This window comes from Gopherus flavomarginatus, chromosome 19, assembly GCF_025201925.1.
Source record: "Gopherus flavomarginatus isolate rGopFla2 chromosome 19, rGopFla2.mat.asm, whole genome shotgun sequence".
Classification (NCBI taxonomy): domain Eukaryota; kingdom Metazoa; phylum Chordata; order Testudines; family Testudinidae; genus Gopherus; species Gopherus flavomarginatus.
The window spans coordinates 20,411,820-20,427,415 of record NC_066635.1 but is presented as its reverse complement, the minus strand read 5'-3'; the positions used below and the strand labels follow the sequence as shown (position 1 = coordinate 20,427,415).

Genomic DNA, 15,596 nt, shown 5'->3' with positions numbered 1-15,596 from the left:
ACAAAAATCTCAAGTTTACTATCCAAAAATCTGCCTTTTTGAAGTTCCCAAAAGCCCAAAACAACCTGTTATAAATGTACTAACGTTATCACACCATCCAGCAAGCCTTCAAGGGGGATGGGGGTGGGAGGAGAGACACTGAGCTAAACAGCACCCCACACAAAAACACTCCAGATCCCATGTTCTCACCGCATTAATATGTCTGCCTGCAGTATACAAAGGGCAGAGACTCGGGATCTGTCTTCACTGCAGAATTAACTCAGGCTCTTACGCAGACGCTATCGCAACCCTAGTACCCTCTACACACGGCACAAACCCTCCCACCTGATGTGTGGTGTTTTAAACCTAGGCTGGCTCGTTCTGCCGGGCATAGGGGATAGAGGGGGCTGCTTTCACTCAAGCTGGAACCCACCTCCTTTGCAGTGAGGACGCAGGCTAACCCCCTCTAGTGCTGATAGTCCTCCAGTGCCTTCCCATAATTTCCCCCATGTACCCAGAAGGACAGACAAGTTTTCCCACAATCCTCAGGAACAAATCATAGAGCAGCTCAGCACAAAGACCCCTGGGATGTCCCTCCTGCCATCCTAGCAACACACACACAGGGAATAGAGCGCCAGCGAGGCTATGATAACTCATAGGGCTTTGAGTTAGGCTAACCCAGGTGCCAGTCACCCAACTTAACTCTCCAGTGACAGCCTAGCCTTGGTCTCTTTGCTTCTACAGAGTCAAAGGCAGGGCTCTGGAGCTGTTCTCCGGCTCCGCTCCAGGCAAACACCCGCAGCTCCACTGCTCTGCACTCTGCTCCAAAGCAGCTGACTCACCTTAGAGAGAATCCATGTTCCAGGTGAGTTCAGAGTTTGTTTTCACTGTATCCCTCCTGGTAGCATTCTCCTCCTTCCAGTAGTTCCTCTAAAGGCTTTCTATGCCTAACATGCTGGTTTCAGACCCTGTCCCAAAGTATTCTCGTGTTATTAATGAGACTTTCCTTCTCAGCCCCTCAGGTATCTGAAAAGTATTTCTTCCTCTCTCTGGCAGCATTTTCGAGAGAGAAGGATTTAAAAAAAAAATCCCCTCCTCCCCCAGTTTCTCTATCATAAAAGCCTTTTCTTTTAACATGCCCAAAAGCCATCAGTAAAATCAAATCAGAATGTGTATGTGTGCTTCCAAAATGCCTCTAAACCTCTTCCGGGGGGTGTAAAGCAATGGCATCTCCGCTGCAAACTTTGCTTCGTCCTTGAAATGAAGGCATGAGGTCTTAGTTTCTGCAAATCTCACTGTTGTTATTCTCTGTCTATTAAGTTGTGGGGTCAAAGGGAAGGGATGTCAATTCACTCCTCTTCAGAGATTTCCCCCCCACACACCACCATTCATTCTTATTTTATGTATATAATGGTAGCGCCTAGAGTCCCCAACTGAGATTGTGCTAGGCCCAGTCTCATAGCAAACACATATAGAAAGAGCCAGTCCCTGCCCCAAGATTGCCCCTTGCAATCTAAATAGACAAGGCTGACGAAGGATTATTGTCATAGGTGCCGATTCCGTGGGTGCTCTGGGGCTGGAGAACCCATGGGGAAAAAATGGTGGATGCTCTCCAGTCTTCCTATCAATGCCTCTCCTGCCCGCTGGTAGCCCTGCCAATCAGCACCTTCCCCTCCTTCCGAGCGCCTGCCTCCAGCTGCAGATCAGCTGTTTTGTGGTGTCAGGAGTCGCTGGGCGGGGATGGGGGAGAATCGAGGGTGCAGCATGCTTGGGGGAGGGGGAGGGGTGGGAAGAAGGGTGGGGGTGGGGCATTGGGGGAAGGGGTGGAGTTGGGGTGGGGCCTGGGTGGAGCTGGCTGCCCCTCCCCCCCAGCAGATTAGAAATTGGGTGCCTAGGAGGCTACAATTATGCCACAGAGGTCATGGAATCCATGACTTCCATTGACCTCTGTGACATTTTCTGCCCTGGGGCTGGAACTCCCAGCCAGCTCCGCCCTCGCAGCTGTCCGGCCCCCAACTGGGTGGGCGAGGGGACCCCCCCACAACTGCTCAGCTGCAGCCGTGGCCAGCAGCTCGGGAGACGCAGCAGGGTTAAATGATGGGGAGTCGGGAGGAGCCCGCTGATGGCTTCAGGCAAGAGTGGAGCTATACCTGGGAAGGAAACAGGGTGCAGAATCACCTCAACTAGAGGGGCTAGGGTTGAGTGGGGTGAGAGATGCCAGAGCCTATACTGGGCAGCTGAGCCATGGTGAGATGCTGGAGCCTTCCAGGCAGCTGGTGCACAGCGAGAGATGCTGGGCTCTGCTTGGTGTGTTGATGGACTATTGGGACTTGAAAGAGAGAATGTACAGTTTGGATTGTGCTGGGGGAATCTGATTTATAATTGTGAGACGTCTTGTAATAAATTAACCCTTCAAAAGGCTATTTACTCTTGGAATTTCTGGGGACTCAATCAAGAAAGGGGGAAATGAGGCAGATGCACTGGTCAGCTGCAGGAGGGTGCCCCAGGAAGAAACTGCCCTATCACAAGCACCCAAAATAACTCGTGGAAAATCTTGGCCAGAGTGTTTTGCACAGAACTGATCTCGGGGTGGGGGCTGAGGTGGGCGAGCCTAGCTGGCTGTCGCTGTCTTGTGCCTCTGACAGCCTGAGAGGAAGACCAGATTCCAGCGTAGCTAGCACACAGCTAGTCTCGTTCTCTCCCCCCTCCCCCTGCTGCTTTAGTATTTGATGTTGGAAAGGAATGATAGCCTAAACAGAAGACTGGGCATCAGGAGACCTGGGTTCTGTTCCCAGCTCATCTCTAAACAAAATATCTGACCACAGGAATGTAAGTTAAAGTCTCTGCCTTAGTTTCCCCCAATGATACTGATTTCCCAGGAGATTGGTGTTTAACTCATTTCTGTTTGCAGAGCACACTGAGTTCTTCCAGTGAAGGCTGCCAAGGAAGTGCTAATTATTATGGCTGTGCAGGCAAAACATTTGATGGCAAAGAACGTGGGCTCTGCTAACTTCCAGTAACTGCGGCAGATTGTGTTGCTCGTTGCTCTGGCTTTTCCCGAAGACTTAGATACTGGCCAGTGGTGCAGATGTTCACAGTGGAAATGTAGCAGTGAGCTTCTAGAATGTCCCAAAATCCGACCCCAGGGAGGCTAATCTCATGGTCCGTCGAGTTCTCAGGATGGCTATGCTTGTCTTTAATACGGCCAGCGAAGAATAGGCTGCTCAGATGCTGGGAGGGTGCTGGGTTATGACAGGGATTGGTGGCAGTACAGAACCCCAAGACAGAGAAGCATCTCTGTGTTCAAGAAAGGAACAGCTGTTGTCTGCAAAGTAAATGCTGTACCTTGGCTATGGGCAAGTTGCCAGTGCAGCCCCTGGCTAGGCAAAGCCTAGACATGCTTTCTTCAGTCCTTTCCATTCTCCTGTAGTGAGAGCATGAGCGGCTCAGTATTTGCTAACATGTGCAATGAAACTGGCAATCTGGCATCTGGATCCAATTCTCATCGCAGCCTAGAGGTGTGCAGAAAAGCAGGAGAGGTCCCTAAAGATGCAGCTTGCGAGTTAGTCCCAGAGAGGAGGCAGGAGAACCCAAAATCCCATGTCAGCCTTTTGATTCCATTTAAGTGAGAGTGGAAAAGCCCTGGAACCAAGAAATGGCCTTGAGATACAGTTGACGCTAAATTAAAAGTGAGCTCTTTCACTTGTGATGCCTCTTATGTTACCTGTCTGAAGCTCCAAAGGCCTGGAGCTTAAGAACAAGGGCTCCTTGAAACCTACACCAGTCTCCCCGTCTTCTCCCGGTTCTTCAGGGTGGGAGAGTCAGGAGGGAGACGTGCTGCAAGCTGCAGGGAATATTGTACTGTATTTGCAGTACAGTGAGGTTATCTCCCTCTCTCACATTAGATATATTATTAAACTGCAATTATACTGGGAGTGCAGCAGGCTGAAGCAGTCTATTAATAGTGAAGTGCAGATAAGCTGACTCAGACAGAGACAGATCGGGCTTTGGCGAGAGGCTGCAGCCCTTGCCAAGTTGGCCTACAGTCCAGGAACGGGGGTTGGGGGGATGGAGACTGAGGTTGGGGGAAGAAGCTTCTACGTTAATTTTTTTTTCCCCTTGGAGGAGGGAATAATTGGGTTGGTTTCTTGATAGCCTTGCTGTAACACCTGTATGGCGATGAGGATGCTCAACAGAAATCCCTTCCTCTGGTGCCTTTGGAATGAGGGAACCTTTTATCAGTAACCAAGGGGCTGGTAACGGAGAGGAACAGGGCTCAGGAGCAAGGCAGCTCTTCTCTCTCACCACTAATGACAATTTTTAAAAAAAATGGCAATCCCAGGCAATAAATATAGCAGTGCCTGTGGCCTTTTAATCCTAACTTGGGAACAAGCTCATCAACCACAGGCTACTAGTGAGGACTGGCTCTTGCCCTGAGGCTGGGATGTCGTCTTTTACACTGACGTGTGTTTAAAATAGAGAAGGATCCAAGCTGCTATGCTGAGACCCAGATTGGACCTTTCCTGGAGCTGGGTAATAGTCACATCTGACTCTTTGATCCCATCTCTGGTTTTGAGACTTCAGGAGTTTGACTCTTCCCTCTCCAACACTGTTTCTCAGTTATTAATAATCATAATCCTATGTCATCCTCTAGCTCTTTCCATCCATGATCTCAAAGTGTTTTCTAAACATTCAGGACAACCTACTCCACCCCCAAAGTAGGCATTGGTTTTGTCCCCATTTTACAGAGGAGTAAGCTGAGGCACAGGGCAGTTGTAATTTACCCAGTGTGTCACCAACTGGTAGCAGAGCTAGAAACAGATTCCAAGAAGCTTGGCTCTCAACTCTCTGTTCACACCACTAGGCAACAGCTCCTGCCCAGTTTTCATAGTCCTGTGTTCTATAGGGTTTGTTAACAAAGCAGGTGGGATTTCTTCTTTTCTCCTTCAACAGTCACTGTGGGGCTGGATATGTGTGAGTGGTTGGGGGGGATATCTATGTGGTTTGGGCTTCATCCTTCAGCTGGACCATTTCACAAATAGAATTGGCTTGTAAAGGCTCAGAGGGCAGGGGAGTAGCTGCAGAGGTCCAGATATCTTAAGGCAGAGAAAGAAATCTGCTTTGTGAAAGGCCCATTTGGAGGGCAGCAATTGGGGTGAGAGAGTCTATTTGCAATTGATCTTACTGCCCCTTCTCTTTAATCACTTTCTTTTTTCTTTTTTTTTTTTTTTACTATCTTGGAATACAAAGAATGTAATAGCATTAACTTAGGAGAAGATTTCTGAGCCATGCAGCAAGCTGACATCTGTCCCCTTTGTCAGAGTTCATTAACTCTCACTGGACTTTTAATCAGGTCATACAGAGAGCACAGAGGGGTTGGGGTGGGCCAGATGCTGGTTTTGTGGCTATGGGAATTTGGCTGTCTCAGTTCACCTCCACTCGTGTTTCTCATCTCCTCCCCAGGGAAGGAAGAATATGTGTAGGCAGAGATGGGAGATTTTCTTACAAAAAGGTTTACAATGGAATTTTAAGACTGAAAAAATGCCAGAGCTATTTTTACCCAAGTTTCAGCTCATGGTATAAATAGCAGGCAGGGCTGTTCTTCCCACAGCTGACTGGCATAGCTAGATAAACATCCTGTAGAAAGAGGCTTGTGCACAGAGGGTATATAACTTACAAGGCAGCTTGCCATGCAGCTCTTGGGGGATAATTCCTATGTCCACTAGGTCAATGGGCAGCTTTGATGGCGTCTTTACTAATCAGGGTACCTTGGCCCCCTTGGCAAATGCTGGTGACAGGAGAGGGACTCAGGAGTGGGATGGCTTTTAATAAAGGAGATTTAAAAAAAAAAAGCGTGACTGTAAATATCTCATTGAGGTGCCTAAGAAAATCCTTCTTCACAGACCGTAAAACTAGGCCCCAGTGAAGGAGTCTCCTTTCAAAAGGCTGAGGGCTGACACAGGGCTGACCCGGTCACCAAGCAGTTTCCTGCACCTGTTCTGGTCACATGGAAATAGTTCTCCTGTCATCATACAGTTTCCGTGCTCACCCAGCCTGGCACTGTTCAAGCCACTCATGTATTTCCCAGAGCAGAGCTCCAGACTCAATTGCATCCTGTCCCCACCCGGGACTTCTGTGACATTCCCATATGGCTCTGTGCTTCTTGGCTGGTCTCGTGGATGTGTATCCAAACTCAGCAGTTCTGGCCCATCCCTAATTTTACATACTAGATTTAAAACCATCCCTCATGGCCACACCCTAGAGATGATTTAGCTGGTCGGGACAGATGCCCTCAGGGGAAGCTGGGCCTGTCCTGTGAGTACATGCGGCATGTGGCTGCAGCAGAGGCTGGAAGGAATTTGAAACCCAAAACCCGACCAAACATCCCTCAGCTTTGTTACCATCCCAAGATTGTGGCCAGAGTGTTGGAAAGGCTTGCACAGGGATTTCACACAAGGCAAGATCAGGCTTCAGAGGTTTATTTGTATTACAGTAGCACCTGGCCATCACTCAGGGCCCCATTGTGCTCTGAACTGTATATACTGTAAGACACAGTCCTTGCCCAAAGAGCTTATGATCTAAGTAGACAAGATAGGCAAAGGGTGAGAGATGAAGTGACTTCCCCAAGATCCACCTCCCCAGTTATTGGAATAGACTCCAGATCTCCTGATTGCCCGTTCAGTGGCCCTAGCCATGAGACTGTGTTGCACCATGTGCATGCTTCCAGAAAGGGAGAGGATAAATACATCCACAGAAGTGTTTTGCTGATATTCCTGTGGGTTCGATCACAAAACCAAGCCCCAAAAGGTTGGGGGAGGAGAAAAAAATTGTATGACCCCTCCCCAAGTGAATTGAAACCATGGGGAATCCTAGCGAGCCAAGCGGGATGCAGCAGGAATCTGGTAGAGTTGTGGGCTCTCCTTGGGGAAGAAGACAGCTGATCAGCCTTGGGAAGGAGGGATGGAACTTTGGGGATCGGGGAGGGAGGGAAACAGATGGAAATGATTCCTGACACTTTCTGCTGAGCAGATGCTGTTTGTCGGGAGGAGGCGAGATGATGGAAGAGACCTGGAGGATATTTATGGCTTGTCCCCTCTGAACAGCTCTCTGGGTTATTGGTGCATAAAATAACACTTGAGAGGTTAATGGCAAAAGTAGGAGAAGGCAATGAAAAGGGGAATGGCTTTGTACTTGGCAGGGTAAAACAAGTAGAACTCATCTTTACTCTGCTGAGTCCCAGCTCTAAAATGCTGTGAACAGCAGTCCCCAGTCAGAGGCCAACCAACTGCTCCCAGCTCCTGCAGCAAGAACTAGTCTGCTCATGTGCTAAACGCACACCAAGGAAACTCTGTGTTTAACTGTCTAGCCATCAGGGCAGGCAGATGAATGCAACACTTAAGGCAGCTGGCTCGCTGGGGTTAGGCACGTTAATTAAACATTCAATATTTACAAAAAGAGACATTAGTGAAGAGACGTCTCCCCATGTCTCTTACATTCAGTGAATTGGAGCTGTGTGAGATGGGGACTGTTTACATACACTGCATTGGCTCATAGCTCTCCTTTAAACATCATGTCAACATCACTTTCCCCACACATGCCCCCAAAGCGGGGAACTGTGTGTAGTAGTTTCTCAGTGAAAGGTAGTGTTTGGACCCTGGCAGTCTGCCAGCAACCTCCCCCACATTTCAGCCATCTCTTTCATTTGATGGAGGGTGGGTGGCACCTAAGGATTTTGTGACCATGGGAGAATGCTTTGAAAATGCAACATGAAAGGGACACAATTTAAGCATGGGTGTGAAACTGCCTGATAGATGCAAATATTTTACTGATGTTTATAACCGTATCTTCTCGTCCCCTCCACCCCAACTTTCGGTTAATGTTGCTTGTTGAGTCTGTATGGGGAAAAAGCGTGGTCTAATGCTTGGAGAACAGGAGGTGGGAGTTTGGATTCCATTGTCAACTCTCCCACTGGGAGTCATTCAGTCATTGAGGAAGTTGCTTAATCTTTTTCTGTCTCAGTTTCCCTAGCTGTGAAAACTTTCATTTATTCTAAAAACCAATTTTCCATTGGAAAACTTTCCATCAACACTTTTTTCCAATCTGCCCTATTATTTATGATTAGACATCACTGAAATAAGCTATTGTGTTCTGACTGCAGCAGCCTATTGCAAGGCAAATGGTTTTTTTAATGGATGCTTTATTCTCCCTGTAAAGGAATTGCTGATTGTGGGAAGTAAAATGCTTGACAAAATAAAATTAAAACTTTAGTGGCCTAACTTTTTTTTCTAGTGGAAAATGTATGCAGCCTTTTCTAAAGAATTTGTTAGAAATCTTGGCCACGTTACAGAAATAACAAAGTATAGCAGTGCTCTTTTATATAACTCTGTGTTTGCTTGTTAAACTCAAATGGATGTTTTCTTATCCATGTGAAAGGAGATTTTCCCATAATTGTGCTGGTTTTATGAGGCTTTAAGTAGAAGGCAAAGTGTACCCACCAGTGAGGGCATGGTCTAGACACTGAAGTATACAACTTGTTATTAGAAGATCCAAGTTCTAGTCTAGCCTCTGCTACAGATTTACTGTGGGACTTGGAGCAAGTTACTTCACCTCTCAGTTTTCCCTGTCTCTTAAAATGGGGATAGTGATGCTGCCTCACCACAAAGGGTCTTTGTGAAGGTTAATTCCTTGATGTGTGAAGCAAGTATGGAGCCTTTGGATGGAAGCACTTTGAAATCATTAGCTGGAAGATACCAGCTGGTTTGTAATGCCCAGTATCTAGTACTGGAGAAGGAGAGTCATTACACAGAAAGAATAATACCATGGCACAACTGAAGGTGCTTTTATTTCTGATGTACAGAATTAATGTAATTAGAATTCATGCTTGGAAGGCAAGGTATTGAACACTGCATTAAGTAAATGTACATTTTAATTGAAGGATATGGTGCTTTTATGTATGACTATTCAACTTATTAATATACACCAAATTATCACTGATGGGAAAGTCATAGTGCTATATAACTGCTGGGAACACAGGTACAGATAAGAATTACTAAGGCCTCTGGCTGCTGAAGACTATAGAAATTATTGACTTTCCAGGGGAAGCATTGATAGTGCTCATCAGATGGGTACTGTTTTTTGTTTTTTTTTTCACCACAATCGCCTTCCTCGAAACAATGATGCCAGATATTCTTTCCATGTACTAGACTAGTAATTCTCAAGGCAACTTTTTAATGTTGTTTTACCTTTGGAAGGAGCCTTTTCCAAAATGATACTGCTGCTCAAATAACATCTTCACTTCACTCTTTAAGAGAATCTATGGAGGAGCTGCTGCCTTCCTAATAATGGCCCTAACATAGCTAAGCTTTGATACTGAAGTCTGTGTAACTCAGCACAGGCCCAGGAGTGCATACTAGGAGATCCTGATGCAAGATTTGGAGCCTAGAAGGCATAAATCTTTATCAGGAAAGGTAATCAACTACCAGAACAGTTTACCAAGGGATGCGGTGGATTCTCCATCACTTGACATATTTACATTGAGATTGCATGTCTCACTAAGAGGTGTGCTTTAGTTCATCCACAAGTTATTGAGTAAAAGTCTCTGGCCTGTGTTATTCAGGAAGTCAGACTAGACACTCCCAATAGTCCCTTCTATCGGTAAAAGATATTCATCTAGATTATATGCTCCTTCAAGTAGGAACTATGAACCAGATTCTCATCTTGGGGACTCCAGTGTAAATCTCATTGAGGAACTCTTGGATTTACGCTGGTGACCTTGATGTCAGAATCTGATCTTGTGCCTCATTTTCTCTGTGAAGCACCCTGTATATGTACAATGGTCTTATTTATGCAAATATTAGTAAGTTGATCTGATCTGGAAGCCAATATTCCTCCTCCATAACTTATGAACATGTAATTTAAGTTTGGATTGTGCATTTTTAAGCCCTGATGGTTAGGCTTTTCAAGCTGTGAATTCCTATCTAGACAGTATGTTAACATATGCTAGTAAATGGCACTGTCATGCTGTGCAAATGAGTGATAGAAATCTCTCTCTCTCTCTCTCTGTTGTAGGGTGCATGGGTTTGCCACTTTTGTGTTTTACTTCACTGGAGTTTAGGATTTTGTTTTGAGAGGCTGGGATGTTGAAATCAGGGCCGTCCTTACCCATACGCAAACTATGCAGCTGCATAGGGCACCAGGAAATTTGGTGCCCCAACTTTCCTAGTGCCCTACGCAGCTGTGTGCTGCTTCAGTGGCCAACTCAATCCCCCGGCCAGCTAAGCTTGCCAGGAAAGCTGCCCCTGCCCTGCCCCCACGCCACCCCTTCCCCAAAGCCCCCACCCCATCCCTTCCCTCCCCTGCTCTGCCCCAGCCCCGCCCTCACTCCCCTCCTTCCCCTGAGGACTGCAGCAGAGGTCGGGCGTGCCCTGCGCTCACCAGGCGATGGGAAGTGGAGTGACCGGGCCCCAGCCCACTCTGCTGGCTCCCAGCCACACTGCTGGTGAATGCTGGGGGGCGATTTCCCCCTACCCCCCAAGTCCCAAGGCTGGGAGCCAGGGGAGCAGAGTGGGCTGGGTCTGGGTCACTCCACTTCCCGGTACCCCGTGAGCGCAGGGCCGGGCCCGCTCTGCAATCGCCTTGGGGGGGCTGCATAGGAGACCAGAATGTCTAGGGACGGCCCTGGTTGAAATCATTGACCTAGAAACCAAAGAGTCAGGATTGTCATTCTTTTCAATGTTCATAGGCCTGAAGAGACCATCTGATCTGACCTCCAGCATAACACAGGCCAGTGACTTCAGCAGTGGAGGGAGTAATATTCTTCAGCATGCAATCTGGTAAAAAATTGTCTGGATTCACCTTACTCTTCGTTGTCTCCGCTTGCTAAGGTGGTTCGCTTCCCTTGGCTTCCAAAAACTCCTGACCCGCTTCCCCTATAGGGGTTGGAAAAGCTTTCCATGTGGGAGGTGCGTGAGAACAAGCGGTTAGCAGCTCCAGCAGAGGAGAGATTTAAGTTGTACTTACTGCTGTTTTGATGTCTGCAGAGTCAGTAAAAAGCTTTGATTCCCAGATCCCCAGATTGCATGGCCAATTAATTTTCTCTTGTATCAGTGACTGTTCCTGTGCTACAAATGACTTTTATATTGTGTTACTTCAAATGATTCTCTTTCTAATGTATTGGGGACATGGATAATGTTATATAATGGGGCTATTAAGAAAAGACTCTCATATGTTAAGCATTGCAGAAACGTACATCCATAACATTCTGGCTCAGTGCCCACGATCTGTGAAATAAACATCAGGGATGTCTTCTTCTTAACATTTATTTATATTTATTGGTGACCAGTAGTATATACAGAGTTGAGGTATCTTGCTATTTTAATCTGAAATTATAGAGGTCCACTCTCAAGTAGTTTAGGGCCAAAATTGCAACTATTTTGATCTGATGGAGAACATACCTTTGTGGCTCTGGGCCACAGTTCTTTGGAGGTTTTTGTACACAGTTACTTTGGTGATTTTTAAAAATATCAACAGTAGCTATTGTTTATGTAGGACTGTAGCGAGGCGGTGGGATATCCCACAGCCCCGCTGCGGGACAAACCTTTCCCAACCCCGCTGTGGGCGGGGCCACTGGGGCCTGCACCCGCCCCTCAGAGGTCATGGCGCAGACCCGGCAGTACAAAAGCGGACCCGCAGAAGTCAGTGGGGCCCCAGCCCCTGCAGCGGCCAGAGGTCTGCGGTCCCTGCTCGCTGACGCTCACGCCCGGCCAGCTGAGCCTACCCCGTGCTCGCTACCCCGAGGAGGACTGGCCAAGCCTTCCCTGGGCCAGCTACCCCTACGAGGAGCTGAGCCTACCTTTTGCCAGCTACCCCGAGGACCCGCTAAGCCCACCCGTGAACACTTACCCCGAGGAGCTGATGGTGGTTGACCCCCCTGCTGACACCATGACGACTCAGGTACTCAATGAGGGGGAGAGTGGAAGTGGCCCGGGGGTAGCCGACCCCAGTCTGGCTGCAGCACTGCCAGAACCAATGTCAGTGTGTTGCAGTCAGGATCCCCACTGACAGCAGCGACTCCCCGCCGCTGCTAGGGCCCCGGGCCAGGAGGCAGTGGAGTGGGAGGGCCTGCGCCCCCCCCGCCACCTCTCCAGGGGTGGCAGACTCCCCCTTTCCCTGGCCTGAGCAGGCCGAAACCTACTAGTGCTGCTCAGCCCTGCCTGAGGGCCTGAGCCTATGGACTTACAGTGCTTGCTGCTCAGCCCTGCCTGAGGGCCCGAGCGTAGTGATTCACGTTAGTTGTTGCCCCGCTCTGACCAGGGCCCGGGCCTAAGGTTACTAACAGCAAGGCAGTGGGATATCCCACAGTCCCGCTGTGGGACAAACCGCAGCCGCGCCACATCACAAAGACCTACAATTTTTTTTCCTCAGTGGATCATCATGACATCAAATCCACCAGCCCTCAATGTATGGGGACACACCAGCTGCACTGCATTTATGGTTCTAGAGAATGGGGGCATGTGTGTGTGTGTGTGTGTGTGTGTTATGGAGTCACCGGTTGAGACTCCATAGTTAAGTTTGAGTTCTGTTTTTAACTGAAGGGATTCAGCCTCTTTTGTTGTGGGTTTTGTTTGTTTGGTCGGTTGGTTTTTTTACTAAAAAATGCACCATATTGTCTCCAAATTTACAGTATTTACTCTGTGGGCACAGAATTATTTTCTGAAAATCGGTTAATTAGTTTCACTTAAAATTAATTATAAACTGGATCCTTTAAGAAATTGAACATCTGTGTCAGTCTTTTTTCCTTATCTAGAGTTATCTTAATAACAAAATGATGCACACTCTTCAAACTTCCCATGTACTATAGTTAAAACTCATTGTGCATAAAATCTTGTGCTTAGGTTACAGTTGATGAAATTAGGCTGTCATTATTTTTTTGGCTATATTTCCATACCTTAATGTGTTTGGATTTCTTTTAAATGTAATCTCAACTCTGAAGTTCTTGGGTTTATAATGTTTGGTTTTGGAATAATGCAATATTCTTGTAATGTGTTTCAGCCTTAAATTACTGATAGTTACTCTCAATCTCAACATAGTTATTTTCTGTGTGTGTGTGTGTGTGTCTGTGTGTGTGTGTGTGTGTGTGTATACGCGTGCACGTGTATATACACACACACTTTCCCACAAATGTTGCAAGCCTTCAGGATTGATTGAGTCCACTGCTTGTTCCTCCATTAGTCTTTGGCAAGGATACAGGAGCGGAGACATTTATTATATTTTTCATTCTACACATCAGCAATCAAGTAGATGGCCCAATGAAAGTATATCCACGCAGTCTGGCTCAAGTAACAAGTTTGCATAGTGTCTGCTTAATCCTAATGCATCTAAAGAAGGAGCACTTGGAGTGATAGAACCAGCATCTGTCACCAAGAGACAAGGCTCCGCTAATTAACTGTGAATCAGAGCCTCCTTTTTCTTTTGTTATTGCAGCGTGAAAGATGGCTGAAAGGGAAGAGTGAACGAGGCCTGTTAGGTCTGGGCATGCTAGGCTCAAGCAGCACTGGGGTAGATTTACCATTATACTAAGATTTATATTATCTTCAGCGATGATTAGAGCACAACGTTAGCAGAGTGCTGTCCTAGCATGATGGCCTCCCACTGACAGACACATGTGAGGCAGAGACCAGCACTGCTGACTTGGAGACATTTCTCCAATGACCCTGCGCTCTTCCAGTGGCTTTATGCTATTGAACGAGCGTGATTAACACTAATAAACAGTGCAAGAAGTTCCTGGTCCAGACCCACTGAACTCAATGCAAGTCCTTTCACTGACTTCACTGGGCTGTGGATCAAATGAATGTTCACACCCGGTACACTTATTTAATAGCACAGAAACCTTATGATGCCCCCAAATTTGATACAAAACTGGCACACAGGAAAACACGGGAGGTAAACGTGTGAAGTTTTAGAAGTGGTTATTATTAAGCTCCTCTGGGACTGGATGCTCTGTACCTCTTGTAGTAGGATGACAAAAACTACATTTTGATGGTATTATCATGTAATATAATCAGAGTGAGAATGTGTCTAGATTCTTGGTGGTAACTTTTTTGAATTTTCTTGGTGTGTGTTTGCTCTTCCAGTACAGCGTACAATGTATTTGAATTAAGAAATCCATGTAGCTGCCACGGATAGGATGGGTAAAATCAGGCAATTTGAATCAATTTGATCTTTTATGTGCATCACCTTGCGGGAAAATGTATTTGACCTTTTAAAAATGTATGATTGCGAGTTTCTGCGTGGTGTTGGGAAGACTAATAGACATAGACTTTGGTAGTCAGATAAGCTAGTTCTGTCTTCAGTGACATCTCTGTTGTCGATAGAATTACCACTGCAGAAGGCTCCAAGAACTATTACTAAGCCAGCAATGATATAGTTACTGATTTCACCATAACTACCTCACACACAGCACTTACACTCATGACTAAAACACCCTATGAACCTGACTTTCCCTTTTGGCCTTTCTTTCAGTGCTTAACTAATGAATAAGAGTTGGCTGAAGACTCCAAGGATCCTGCTGTACAGCCACGGTGCTGGAACTAGGGTTGCTGGAGGTGCTGCCAAACCCCCTGGCTTAAAGTGGTTTCCTTCATATGCAGGCTTTACAGTTTGGTTCAATGACTCTCAGCACCCCACTATACAAATTATTGCAGCACCCCTGGTACAGCCTCTCCATGTAGTATCCTTGTAGGCTGTGCTCTGTTCTCTCGCTGATGTACTGGAGTTTCATCTCAGTAATGTACACTGATGCTAATGATGGTTACACATGTAATGAATCCCTCTGTGTGACAAAGGAAGAATGGGATCCCACTGTCCAAGCCTCCTACACAGTGTGTACTTGTCAGTTTCACAGTTTATTTGCATTAAGTCAGAATGACTAACTCAGATCCTCAGGCTTGAGGATGTGGCCTAATGATCTAGTTTTCTCAGGCTGCTTACATGTTAATTCTATAGTCTACTGCTCTTCAGAAACAGTGTTTCCCTATTTTGATCCAGCCCTATTTCCTGTGTTATGCTTATGAACTGTGTGTGAGCTAATAGTTAACCTTTCATTTCACTTACAGTATCTTATCACACAGTAACGATCTCCTGCTGATAGATAAACAACGAAGCAAAGCTAGAGATATTAAGGAGCCAGATTCTCATTTCAGTTACGCTGATTTTACACCACTGTCTTAATTGGCATTACTCCTCCTTCTCACTGGAATAAGTGAGAGGAGAATCAAACCCAGTGATCCTGTAACACCATCCTGTTCTGTTGATCTAATTACGTTTATAACAAATGATTAATACAGACTGAATCCTTTTGCCTGATGGATAGAGGAGAAACAGCTGTTCACTGTACCATTACTGAATGGCTGCCTTTGAACTGGCTCAGTGATCCTTTTTTGTAATGTACCTAAATTAACAGCTTGTCTTCTATACCAATACCTAGATCTAATGGGATGTCCCTTAATCGCTGCTGGCATGCTCCATTGTGCCTAGGTACCGAAGGACGGGTGGCTCACTGGTTCCACTAATTATGCATGTTGTTGCTCTTGTTGATGTGTTATAAACTTCAGCTCCCA

At 46.6% G+C, this 15,596-nt stretch overlaps 1 protein-coding gene across 1 annotated transcript in view; it reads left to right on the top strand.

Moving 5' to 3' along the window:
• Positions 1-15,596, top strand: part of YPEL2 (yippee like 2) — a 90,208-nt gene that overhangs the window by 63,283 nt on the left and 11,329 nt on the right. The window contains exons 12-13 of the transcript XR_007770325.1: positions 724-844; positions 10,721-10,862. The gene's annotated coding sequence lies outside the window, so the exon portion shown is untranslated. The remainder of the gene's footprint in view (positions 1-723; positions 845-10,720; positions 10,863-15,596) is intronic.